Here is a 12,624-nt window from a genome sequence, read left to right as displayed (position 1 = left end):
TATTCTTACTAACTGTAAAAACTTTTCCTTCTTTATTATCTCGAATTCAACTTAAGATTCTAATTGTTGCCCTTCCTTCAGCTCTTTAGTTCAGTATCCTTATATCTTTGTGGCAGTTAAGACGTGCTAAATCTGAAATTATTTTTAGAACTAGTTTTCAGTGCCCTTGTCATATGTTGTCATCAGAATGGAGGTAATACTGTTGTATTGTTTTGCTTTTAAAAAGTTATAAATTGTGTAAATAATTCTGATACTTCCTACGTGTTTTAAATTACTATTTAAATTTTAAAACATGAGTGACGGTAGAAAGCCACTTAGTGGTAGTGAATATAAGAAGAGGAGAAAAGAAAAGCAAGTGAAAATTAATGAAATAGTATCAAAGATAAGAAAACTAGACAGTTTTTTTGTGTCATTATCTGTTAATAGTAATTGTGATTTGAAAAAAGAACAAGTGGTTGAGGAGACTGAAATTGAATCTGTTTCAAATGACATTCCTACAACAAATCCCAACAATTTGGCAGCACAGGTGATAGTGAGTAATGACCCAGCTGAATGGATTCTAAATGACGTAACACGCGAGTATATTGCAGTTAACAGGTTTCCACAAAATTTAGACAGTGATCTTTCAAAATCACAAAGAGCTTGTTCTGACAAAGTAAGACATGTTTCTAAGAACTCATTGAGAGGAATCTGATTAATGGCAAAAAAATAATAAGAGATTTTCTTGTTTACTTTCCTAATACTGGAAAGATCTTCTGTCTGCCTTGTCGCCTTTTTGGTGGTGGGGGAGCTGACGATAGTCACTTTGTCAGGGGATTTAATGACTGGAAGCACGAGTGAGTCATCACGAGAAAGCAACTAATCATATGAACTGTCTGATAGATCTGAAACAAAGAGCAAATCTTGCAGGAAGAATTGACTTACAAATAACTCAGCAACTGGAAGAAGAAATTAAGTACTGGAAGGCAGTGTTAAAACGAGTAGTTGGAGTTGTAAAAACATTGGCCAGCAGAGGACTTGCTTTGAGGGAAAAGGATGACATTTTCAGTTCTCTGCATAATGGAAATGTAATGATGTGTCTAGAGTTAATTAGTGAATTTGATCCTTTTCTTGCTGAGCACATTGCCAAAAGTGGGAAAAAATGAAAAGGTTTCTTTTCTATCTTTCCTTTGCCACGTATGAGGAATTTAGTAAAATAATGGGCGAGAAAGTAATCAGATTTATTGTGGAAGAACTTAAAATAGCTAAGTACTATTTCATAAGTGTTGACTCAACACCAGACTTGTTGATTAGCTGTCCTTCATTTAATGATATGTGCAAGGGGACATTCAGTTGTTTGCAGATGATGTGAAGCTGGGAAGGGTTATCAGTAATAGTGCAGATGTGGCAGCCCTGCAAGGGGATTTGAATAAACTAGACAGATGGGCAAATGAATGGGGATATCGGTTCAAAGCAGCAAAATGTAAAGTCTTGAGGTTTGGGATCCATCGATGGGAGGATGCATACTCGAATGGAGAAGCTGTACTAGAGGAGGTAGGGGAGACAAGAGATCTGAGGGTGATGATTGCTAAAAAAATGAAATTCAGGAAGCATATTGCAAAGGTGGTGAGGGTAACTCAGAGGATTGCTGCAATACTGAGAAGGAGGACCTGCAGATAAAAGAGTTATCATTCCATTGTATAAGACCCTGATCAAACCACACTTAGACTATTGTTCTCAGATTTGGTCCCCAGGATTTGAAGGGGTTAAATTGTCTGTGGAAAGGCACATAACAAAGGCAGAGGCACAGAGACAGATAACAAAGATGGTTTCAGGACTGTACAATATGAGAGTTATGAGGATCGACTGAGGGAATGTGGACCGCAGAGTTTGGTGGATAGAAGAAGGAGAGGTGATATGATTGAGACTTTTAAACTGTTGAGAGGCGTTACAGGATAGACATTGGAGAGTTCCTTCACTTGGTGGAACAGCGGGAAGGAGTAATGACAAGGGACCATCCCTGAAAGTTACGAAAGGAAGCTGTGCGCAAGAGGGTGGGAAGTGGTTTCTTTGCATGGAGGGTGGTTGAACTGTGGAATGCATTGCCTGAGAGAGTGGTTGGAGCTGGAATGGTCAATGGGTTCAAGGAGTGGTATGATAAACTTTGTGTTACCTAAAAACGACCTACCACAATGAGTCTTTTGACTCCATGGAGGCCTGGATAATAATAATAATAATAACATGGAACTCCTGTGGTTCATTTCTTGCATTTCATTCCTAACATAAGTCACAAATCTGAACAGTTACAAGAGGCAGTTTTCACTTCACTAAACGAGCTTGAAATTGATGTAGCAAATTGCAGAGGGCAGGCATATGATAATGCTAGTTACATGGCAGGCAAGTACACAGAACTGCAAGCAAGAATTCTTGAAATAAATCCATTGGCAGAAATCACACCGTGTGCTGGACATTCTCTGTCTCTATTGGTACTTGCGCTGCCATATCCTTTCGGTACTCTTCCACATTTTTTGATGTCCTTTCCTTCAGAAACTGTACGTATTTTTCACATCTTCAACACATTGGTGGAGTGTTCTAAGAAAGCACCTCGAAGCTTCTGCAAAAGTAATCAAATTTCCTTAGCCTACTCATTGGTCAGCTAGTGATGATGACTGTCGGAGTCTCCGTGAGGGATGGAAGGAAATAATTTCCACTTTGTCCAAAATTGAAAATGAAACCAACCAGAAGAAAGTTACGCAATGTGAAGCAAGTGGGATTCTACAGCAACTTCAGTCACTGGAGGTTGGGATCATGACCTACCTATGGGGTGATATTCTCGCAAGAATGAATGCCACAAGGAAGAAATTACAAAGTGTAAACATTCATATAGGAACTGTGTGTGTGAACTGTACGGTCCCTTGAAGAATATTTTAAAGAACTAGAGTTACTCTATGAATCCTATGAAGAACAGGGCAAGAAACTTTGTGGAGTTGACTTGTATGAGGAAGAGAAAAAGAGGAAGAAAAAGCCCACTAGGTTTTTTGATGACAGTGCAGATGAAAGTAACAAAAATGAAGACGAGTACAATCCATCAGTCAGTTTCAAAACTGATACTTATGACACAGTTTGCCCAATCTCTTATTCGAAATGAATCGAAGAAAAGTGTCATATGAAAACCTCTCAAAGGAGTTCCGGTTTCTCACAACAATTCATGTGATATGTGAAAAGGACATCATAAAAGCAAAAAAAAACTTCAAGAACACTTTTCAACTGATATTGAACCTGAATTTGTAAATGAATATCTGCACTTCAGAGTTCACCTGAAATCAAGTGGCCTTGAAATAAATACATTCCTAAATAAATACAGAAAATTTCGACAGGAAGCCTACAGTGTATATATCCCAATCTGGACACTGCTGTTATGATTTTTCTGTGTTAGATGGCAACAAATTGATCAGCTGAAAGATCGTTTTCTGCCCTCAAAAGATTGAAGTACTACCATAGAACAACTATGACAGAAGAAAGGCTCAGCAACTTGGCAGTTCTACAAATTGAGAGCAATATTACAAGGGCACTGGACTATGAGGACATGATAAATATCTTTGCCTAGTGAGCTGCAAGATGTAGAATATTCTAGGACATTTTGGGTGAGTCATAATATATATATATATATATATATATATATTAAGAATTTATGATATAAATAGGTTATGCATGTAAATCAACATGTTCATTAAATATGAGGGGCGGCACTTTCTGCATGCCTATGGGCGGGAAATACCAAAATACGTAAATACGCCACTGAATATATGGTATGGAGAAACATGACAAGGTGGGGAATGAAAGGATAAAAGTGATAGATTGACAGGTATATATGTGGAAATAGAGTTGCAGTAAGTGTGTGTATGTTTAGTTAAGGGGATAAAAATCCCTTATTGTTTTTCAGCCAGTAAGCGAAACTAAGATCGAAAACTACGATCTGTAACGTTTCATGCCGAGTCGGCATGAAACGTTACAGATCGTAGTTTTCGATCTTAGTTTCGCTTACTGGCTGAAAAACAATAAGGGATTTTTATCCCCTTAACTTATCAACCTTGCCAGAAAAAAATAGCCGTTTGGCTTTTCATCTTAGTTATATGTGTGTATGTTTGTGAATGTACAAGATAGTTAAAAATATTTGTGAGGATTCACTGATACAGAATATGTAAGACAGAAGTAGAAGTATGTTGATGAAATGTTGTATAGAGATATTATTTTATGAGCAGATTTACAAGACTGATCAGGAGGCCCATATTAACCATTATTCACACATTACCTATCATAATACCTTTCTTTAAAGTTCTTTGCTGTGCACTCATTACCACCTCAGAAACCCATTCTACCTTCACCACTCCTAAACAAAAAATCTAATTCTAATGTCCTTGTTTACTCCTACTTCTACTCAACTTCTATGAGTGATTGCTTGTTTTTTTTTTTGTTTTTTTTTCGCCCTCTTATCATATATTGAAAATTTTATTTTACACATCTCCTATTAAAAAATCCTCCAAGAAGTTATATGTTATGTTGCCAAAAGTGTCCGGACATTCCCATAGCTCTATGTTGTCTTGCCTGTATGATTCAGATACAAGTCCACAACACTGTATAAGCATAGGCATGTGGGCATGCATTGGCAGTGTAGACATTTTTGCTATCAGGATGAGCAGACAAAAAGAGTTGCATCCATTCGAATATGGTATGATAGCTGGAGCTCACAAGTTTGGTCATTCGGTCTGAGAGATTTCTGCCACATTGTGCATGCCCCAGTCCACTGTCAACAAGATTATCGTAAGGTGGAAATGTTGGACCTCCCCCCAATAAACTGAAGAAATCAGGACCAGCAAACTCTCAAGCATGTTGCCACAGTAAATCATTGGTCAGTCTTAGCAACCATCGCAAACAATTTCCGCATGAGTTCTGGAATAGATGCCAGTGACAGAACTATTTGCCAGAGGGTGTTTGCTCTTGGGTTTCATGGTCACACAAGCCCATGATTACACTTGTCTATGCCTGCCATCATCTGGAATGGTACAAACAACACCATCATTGGACTGTGGATCAATGGACGAGGGTCCTGTGGAGCGATAAATCATGGTACATGATCTGACAATTCGATGAACGTGTCTGGACCTGATGGATGCCTAGTTAATGATATTTGCAAGAATGTCTTGTATCAACTGTGAAATTTGGAGAAAGTAGCATAATGATCTGGGGCTATTTTTCCTGGTTTGGAGTGGTTTCTATGTCTGGATCTTTAAATGCTGATGCCTACCATGACATTTGGGACAATTCTGTTCTTTCCACACTATAAAAACAGTTTGGTCCTTTCCTGTATCAGCATGATAATGCACCAACTCACAAAGCAAGGGCTCTAGCTCCATGGTTTAAAGACATGGAGGTGGAAGAATTAAACTGTGCTGAGCTCAATCCTATTGAACATCTTTAGGATGAGCTGGAGCGAAGGTTGTGTGCCAGACCTCAGGTGTTCAGCATACTACAGGAGGAACAGAAATAAATTCCAGCAGCAATTTATTTACTAGAACGTAGTGGAGAGCCTATCTCAAAGGGTAATGACAGTAATAGCATCAAAAGGAGGCCCGACCTCTTTTTCAGCAACTCTGTAGCAATGGAAATACAAACAGTTGCTGTCTGGACACTTTTGGCAACATAGTGTATATTGCTGTCATATTTCATATTCCCTCTTTTCCTTCTGTTATCCAAATTTTGTGATTGACAGACCTTCAGTCTATACTCAGGAGCATTCCATAGACCAATGAAATTTAGGGGACATATTGCAAAAGTAGTGCAGAGGATTGCTGCAATAATGAGAAGGACACTGACCTGCAGAGATTAAATGGTTATCATTCCGTTGTATAAGACTCTGATCAAACCACACTTAGACTATTGTTCTCAGATCTGGTCCCCAGGATTTGAAGGGGATAAATTAACTGTGGAAAGGGTACAAAGGCGGATAACAAAGATAGTTTCAGGATTGTACAATGTTAGTTATGAGGATCGGCTGAGAGAATATGGACTGCAGAGTTTGGTGGATAGAAGGAGAGGTGGTATGATTGAGACTTTTAAACTGTTGAGAGCCCCATTTAATTGCCCATCTGTTTAGCTTATTCAAATCCTCTTGCAGGGCTACCACATATGCACTATTACTAATTAGGGCCAGCGGAAGAGGGCATGCAGAGCATGTGGTGCATGCGGATGCCGCTACGAAGGGGGCAGCGCTGCCGGGGCAGGGTTCATAAGTTCATTTTTAAGAAACAAAATTGTTATCATAAAAACAAAAAATTCTTAGAACGATGAATATTAAAATAAATAAGGCCAGATATGCCGAATAAAAATTTAAAAAAATTGTATATTGCCTCCTGTTTGATCAGCCAGCTGTTGACAATTTTGCAGCGAGAGCAGGCTAAATGCTTGCCTGCAGTATGTTGTGTCTACTGCAGTCTATCTAAAGTAAAATGATGAATGGTTTTTATGTGCATTAACGAATTTTCGTACAAAACATTTGTTGCTAGTTAACCAGTCATATGGTACTCATCGCAGTAGACTAATGACAGTAATGCTGTGTGGACTATTATTTCGTCTCTGTGTCATGTTGTGTAATAATTTCTTGTGGGTATAAAATAGAAATGGAATTAAAAATTTAAAAAAAAAGTTATCCAGTGCACAAAATCATAAGCGTCATGCTGCGAAAGAAGCAGATATTAAGAACACAAACTGGGACTCTTAATAAATTTGTTAAAATATTAAAATAGTCTGATGCAGATTGTAACCAACTCATTACATCAGAAATCAGAGTTGAAGAACCGTGCACATCATCCAGTTTGCATGAAACTACTATTGCAACTATTGAACAAGATAACAAGATGCATGATTTAAGTGAAAAACAGTTAGGAGAAGATTTAGTTGTAGTTGACCATGAAACTAATACATTTTTAATTCTCCATAAATTTAGAAGATCCAGGTGAATGGGGAAATATTGAAGAGAAATTACGAGTTGTTTTAATTGAAATGGGGCCTGTTCAAAAGAAAAATATATATCCCAGAGATACATATGGTTGTAAATTTGGTGACGCGTATTATAATAGAAAAATGGAAAACTGGGAGCTCATGCCAAGAACATAGCTCATTTATTCCGAAACTTTAAATTTTGTTTTTTGCTTTTGTTGGAAACTTTTTGCACCTACTGAATCAAGTAGTCTTGTAGAAGATTATAACAATTGGAGAAATGGAAGTACAACTTTGCATAGACATGAGACTAGTTTAATTCACATGAAAATGAAATGGAAAAGAAACATTGGACGAGTGTTTTAGAACGCTTCATTGAAATTATAAAATTCTTTGGTAGCCAAAATTTAGCTTTTCGCAGATCATCTCATAAATTATATGAAAGGAATAACAGCAAATTTTTAAAATTAGTCGAACGGTTTGCGAAGTTTGATCCCGTTATGGAATATCATGTTGAAGGGCTCTACAATGACTCACTAGAGTACTATTTGAGTAAAGACAGTCAAAACGAAATATTGGAAACTTTAAGTAATGCAATCAGGGATACAATTTTATTATCAATTTGAAAATCTAAATATTATTCCATAATAATAGACTGCACACCTGATGCAAGTAAAACAGAAGAAATGACCATTATTATTCACTTTGTTTCCTGTGACAATGGAATTGTCAAGATCCGGAAAAACTTTTTAGGTTTTGTAGATATATCAGATTCCACAGGACGTGGTTTATATTTACCAATAATGGAACAATTGGAAAAATGGAACATTCCCATTGAAGACATGCAAGGTCAAGGGTATGACAATGGGGCAAATATGAAAATGGAAAAAATATGGGCTCCAAAATTTGCTTTTGAACAAAAATCCTCAAGCTTTTTTTACATGCCATGTGCTGTTCATACTCTAAATTTAATCATTAACGATGCAGCCAAAGTGAATGCAGATGCAATTAGTTTCTTTGCAATTATTCAAGAAATATACAATTTCTTTTCATTCTCTTACAAACGTTGGGCAATCCTTTTAAAGTTCGTAAAAAATTTAACATTGAAACAGCCATCAGAAACGCGATGGGAAAGTAAAATTAATGCAATATGCCCTCTTCGATATCAGTTAGGAGAAATTTACGATGCACTTTTTGAAATTTTAAATAATGAAAATTTTAATAAAGAAACTCAGCATGAAGCACAAACATTATGTGCTAAAATAAAGGACTACAAATTTATTTGCTCTCTTATAACTTGGCATGATTTACTTAACAGAATAAACCCTCTGAGTAAAATGCTTCAAGACAAAAATATGAAACATTACCTTTGCTTTAGAATCTATCGAAAACTTAAAAATAGTCTTACAAGAGTATCGATCAGATACAAATTTTAAAGACTTTCTAAAAACAGGAAAAGAACTGAGCGAAGAGGCGGATGGAGGACAAGAATTTAAAACTGGTGTAGAAGTTCGACGACGAAAGAGGACAATTTGACTACGAGCATCATGACGAAACGCCACAATCGCCAGAAGATAAATTTAGAGTGAATGTGTTTTATACACTTCTAGACATTGCAATGTGTTCGTTAATAGAACGTTTTAAACAGCCAAAAACATATTATGATAATTTAAATTTCTTGTGTAGATTACTACAAATTAATAACGAAGATTTATGAAAAAATTATGACAATTTTGAGATTCTCTTGAAGGATGGCGACAATAAAGACATAAATGCAATAGAACTATATGACGAGTTCTGTGCTTTCCAGGATATTTTTCGGAAGGATAATTTAAATATTCAAAGCCCTTTCGATATTCTTAATTTTATTGTGTCCAATAATTTATCTTTCCCTAATTTTTCAATTGCTTTAAGAATACTATTAACCTTACTTGTCAGTGTAGTGAGCAGTGAACGTTCCTTTTCCAAGTTGAAATTTATTAAAACCTACTTAAGAACAAGTATGTCAGAAAAAAGCTTGTTAATTTGACGTTAATAGCTATTGAAAATGATATATGTGCAGAATTAGACGCTAAAACCATTATTTCTAATTTTGTGAATATGAAATAAAAAAACCCTAACACTTTAATTAAAAAAAATTCAAGTATATTTATGTAATTTAATTTATTTTCTGTTATTCTGTAAAGATGTTATTTTTTGAATACTTATATTAAATGTTCTAATTATTTCTCAATTATTTTCTCATCTATCTTGAGTTTCTTTTATTTTCCTAAAAGATAGTTCCACTTATAGAAATTATTGAAACATTTTTACAAGTTACTAAGAATTTAGTAACTTGTAAAATGCAAGAATTTTTTAAACTTTAGTTCAAATAAATTTTAACTTTAATTAAAATTCATTTTAATTTTGTTAGCGATTCAGGTTCGGTGAGAAGGCTATAATCCCTGTAACATTATATTCAATGATTAAAGTGAAGTGGCTTCATCAAAATTTGATTTAACTTTAGAGAATTTTTTGAATATTCGGGTTTTTAACGATTATCCTGCCTAATCAACACCCCTGGTTTGTTACAAATAGCGAACCAACATGTGGCTGTTCTGTCAAAATTTATTTAAGAAATTTCAAATAATTAAAATTTTTATTATCGTAAAAGAACCACACATGCCCATATCATTACAGAGATGCTTAGATAGAAATTGCATGCAGGCGGCAAAGACCCTAGTGCCGGTTCTGTTACTAATAACGCTTCCCAGATTTGCATCATCCGCAAACAACTGAATTTCCACCTGCAATCCACTGACAATGTCATCGATATAAAGGTTAAACAATATACATAAAGGTTAAACACAGAGGGCGCTAGTGGGTCAAGCACTACGGACGTGTTTTGAAGAGCTCCTGATTCAGATAAGTTTTACTAGGATTAATTAAGTATATATGCGTAATTGTTTAAGTAAGAGCGGCTGTAAACGTTGTACGCTACCGATATTATTAGTGTGGGGTTTTTTCTTGCTTAAACTAAATACGAAAACGTTAATATTAGACCTAGTAACCTGCAGAGAAAAAAAAAAAAACTGGCGGCGGCATTGTCATTCCATGATTTTAATTTGGATTTCAGTCGGTTCGTTAAGTGTGAGGTCTGTTAGATGTATTCCTTCGATTACATAAATGATTTGTGGATGTTTAGTGCGGATGGAAGAAGGGTGTGTGCGAAATGTGACCTGAACGAGGAATTGATGAATGCGAATATGAAGTTGATGACAGAAAGTGCTAGTACCGATTGTGTCACGAGTGCACGTTTGAAAGAGAAGGATGGTGGTAAAGACAGGCGAAAAAATGTTAAAAATTCAGGAAAAAAGAAAAAGAGCAATTTGACAACCGTAACGGATGTTAAAAGGGACGAAAGTGAGCCGGAAAGAAACAGAATTGAGAGAACGAATGAAAGTAGAAATGGCGTGATGCAGAAATCGCAAGTAAAAAAAATCGAAAGAATGAATGATAGCGAAAAAAGAATGACTGATGGCGAAAGTTGGATGCATGTTGGAACGAAAGTACTGAACCAAAGAAAGATATGTGAGAGTGAAAGTGAGAAGAATGATAGTGAAAGTTGGACGTATGTTGGACCGAAAGTACGGAAACAAAGAAGGATGAATGAGAGGGAAAGTGAGAAGAGGGGGTCGAGAGTTGGAAAGTTAGAAAGATTTAATGATAGAGAGAATGTGTCGTGAGGTTCGGAAGGTGAATTGGATTGGATGAAGCAAGAAATGAAATGGATGCAGAATGAAATTAAGAGAATTCAGGTCAAAACTATTAAAATAAATCATGATGGCATGAAAGAGTTAACAAAAGATGAGCGAGTGGCGTTGTATGGCGACTCCATTATTAAAGGTGTGCTAGAGGATAAAATGCACAAAGTATGTTTTCCAGGCGGTAAAATGAGTAGAGTGATTAAGGCATTGAATATGAGGCGGGAACGAGCAAAAGAGTTAATTGTATTAATTGGTACAAATGATTTGAGAGAGAACAAAGAGCATGTCAAAATGAATGTCAGGAGACTGCTTCGAAAGATAAAGGAGAATACTGTGACATGAAGGGTGGTCAGTGTGTTGCCTAGGTATGATTGTGGTGAAATGAGGCAGAGAGCAAGGATTATGAATGATATTCTGGCTGAAATGTGTGAGGAGATGGGAGTACAGTTTGTTAATGTGTGGAATGAGTTTGAGGGACGAAGTGAGCTGTATGGGAGCGATGGACTGCATTTGAGTGGTTATGGTGTGAGTCGCTTGGAGAGACTGCTGCTGGAAAGTGGAGAAGTGAATAGAGAGAATGAATCAAATCGAGAGGGGAGTGATGTGGAAGAGCAGGAGAGTAAGACAGGAGAGATTGAAGGAGTGGAAATGAATGGGGAAGTGAGTGGTATGAGTATAGAAAATGAGAGAATGGGTGTGCAAGAGGAGCAGAGAAACGGGGAGGCTCAGGGTGGACAGGGATACACAGCGTGAGAAAGGTGGATGCTCCAAGAGGAGGTGAGAGCATGTGTAGGCAGGAAATTAATGGGATGATCAGGGATCAAAAGAAAACAGATGGAATTGCAAAGGGTTCTAAAATGAAGAATCAGAAAGGGAAATGGCCCCAGTCCAGCATGGAGAGATCACATCGAGTGAGTGGTATCAGTGGAACTAGCTGTAGATCCAGAAATGAGTTGTTGTGTTTGTATACCAATGCTAGAAGTATAAGAAACAAGGCGGATGAAATGGTTGCACTAATTGCCTCTGTGCACCCAGAGATTGTCGGAATAAGTGAGACATGGTTAGATGAGGATGACATCCTGACAGGAATAGAGATGGAAAGGTATGATGTGTTTCGTGAGAATAGAAGGGGTAAAAAGGGAGGGGGAATGCTATTGATGATAGAGAAAGAGTTATGTCCATACAAGGTAGAGATGCAAGAGGGAAATGGGGCCAGTGGTTTTGAGGCAGTATGGTGTGAGATAGAGGTGAATAGAATCAAATACTTGGTGGGATGTTGTTATAGACCTGGTAATGTGGATGGTGGTGATAGTGAAATGTTTAGTCAAATAAGCCAAGCAAATAAGAAAAGGGTGATCATTATAGGTGATTTTAATTATGGCAATATAGACTGGAATGAAGAGATAGCAACTGGAAGTAAAGAAAATGAGTTTCTTGAGTTTTTGAGGGATAACTACCTCAGACAGTATGTAACAGAGGGCACAAGAGGATGAAGGGTCTTGGATTTGGTCATCTCATCGGAGGATGTAATTATCAATGAGGTATCAGATCATCCACCAATTGGTGAAAGTGACCATGAGGTGATTACTTGGGTGGTTGCCAGCAGTGCAAGGACCCCTGTGAAAAAAGGGTATATGTTGAACTACAAGGGGGGTGATTATGAAGAGATCAGGAGACAGCTTGCAGGTGTAGCATGGAATGAGGAGTTAGCTGGAAAAGAGATCAATGCAGCTTGGGGGATTTTCAAAAAATATTTAGTGGATGCAATGTCTAAATGTATACCACGGGTGAGAAGGTTAAATAAGGTAGGTGTGAGATGGATGAATAAAGAGATTAAGCATGCAATACAGAGAAAAAGGGCATTGTGGAGGCAGCATAAGAGAAGTGGAAGTAACCAATTTCA

The 12,624-nt window shown here is 36.9% G+C and overlaps 1 protein-coding gene across 1 annotated transcript in view; it reads left to right on the top strand.

The window, feature by feature from the left end:
• LOC150105077 (uncharacterized) overlaps positions 1-12,624 on the top strand; it is a 252,392-nt gene that overhangs the window by 91,163 nt on the left and 148,605 nt on the right. The gene's annotated exons all lie outside the window — the stretch shown is intronic.

Source organism: Typopeltis vanoorti, chromosome 7 (genome assembly GCF_054136105.1).
Source record: "Typopeltis vanoorti isolate ZY-2024b chromosome 7, IOZ_Tvanoo_1.0, whole genome shotgun sequence".
NCBI classification, from domain to species: domain Eukaryota; kingdom Metazoa; phylum Arthropoda; class Arachnida; order Uropygi; family Thelyphonidae; genus Typopeltis; species Typopeltis vanoorti.
This window is presented reverse-complemented; position numbering and strand designations above follow the sequence as displayed.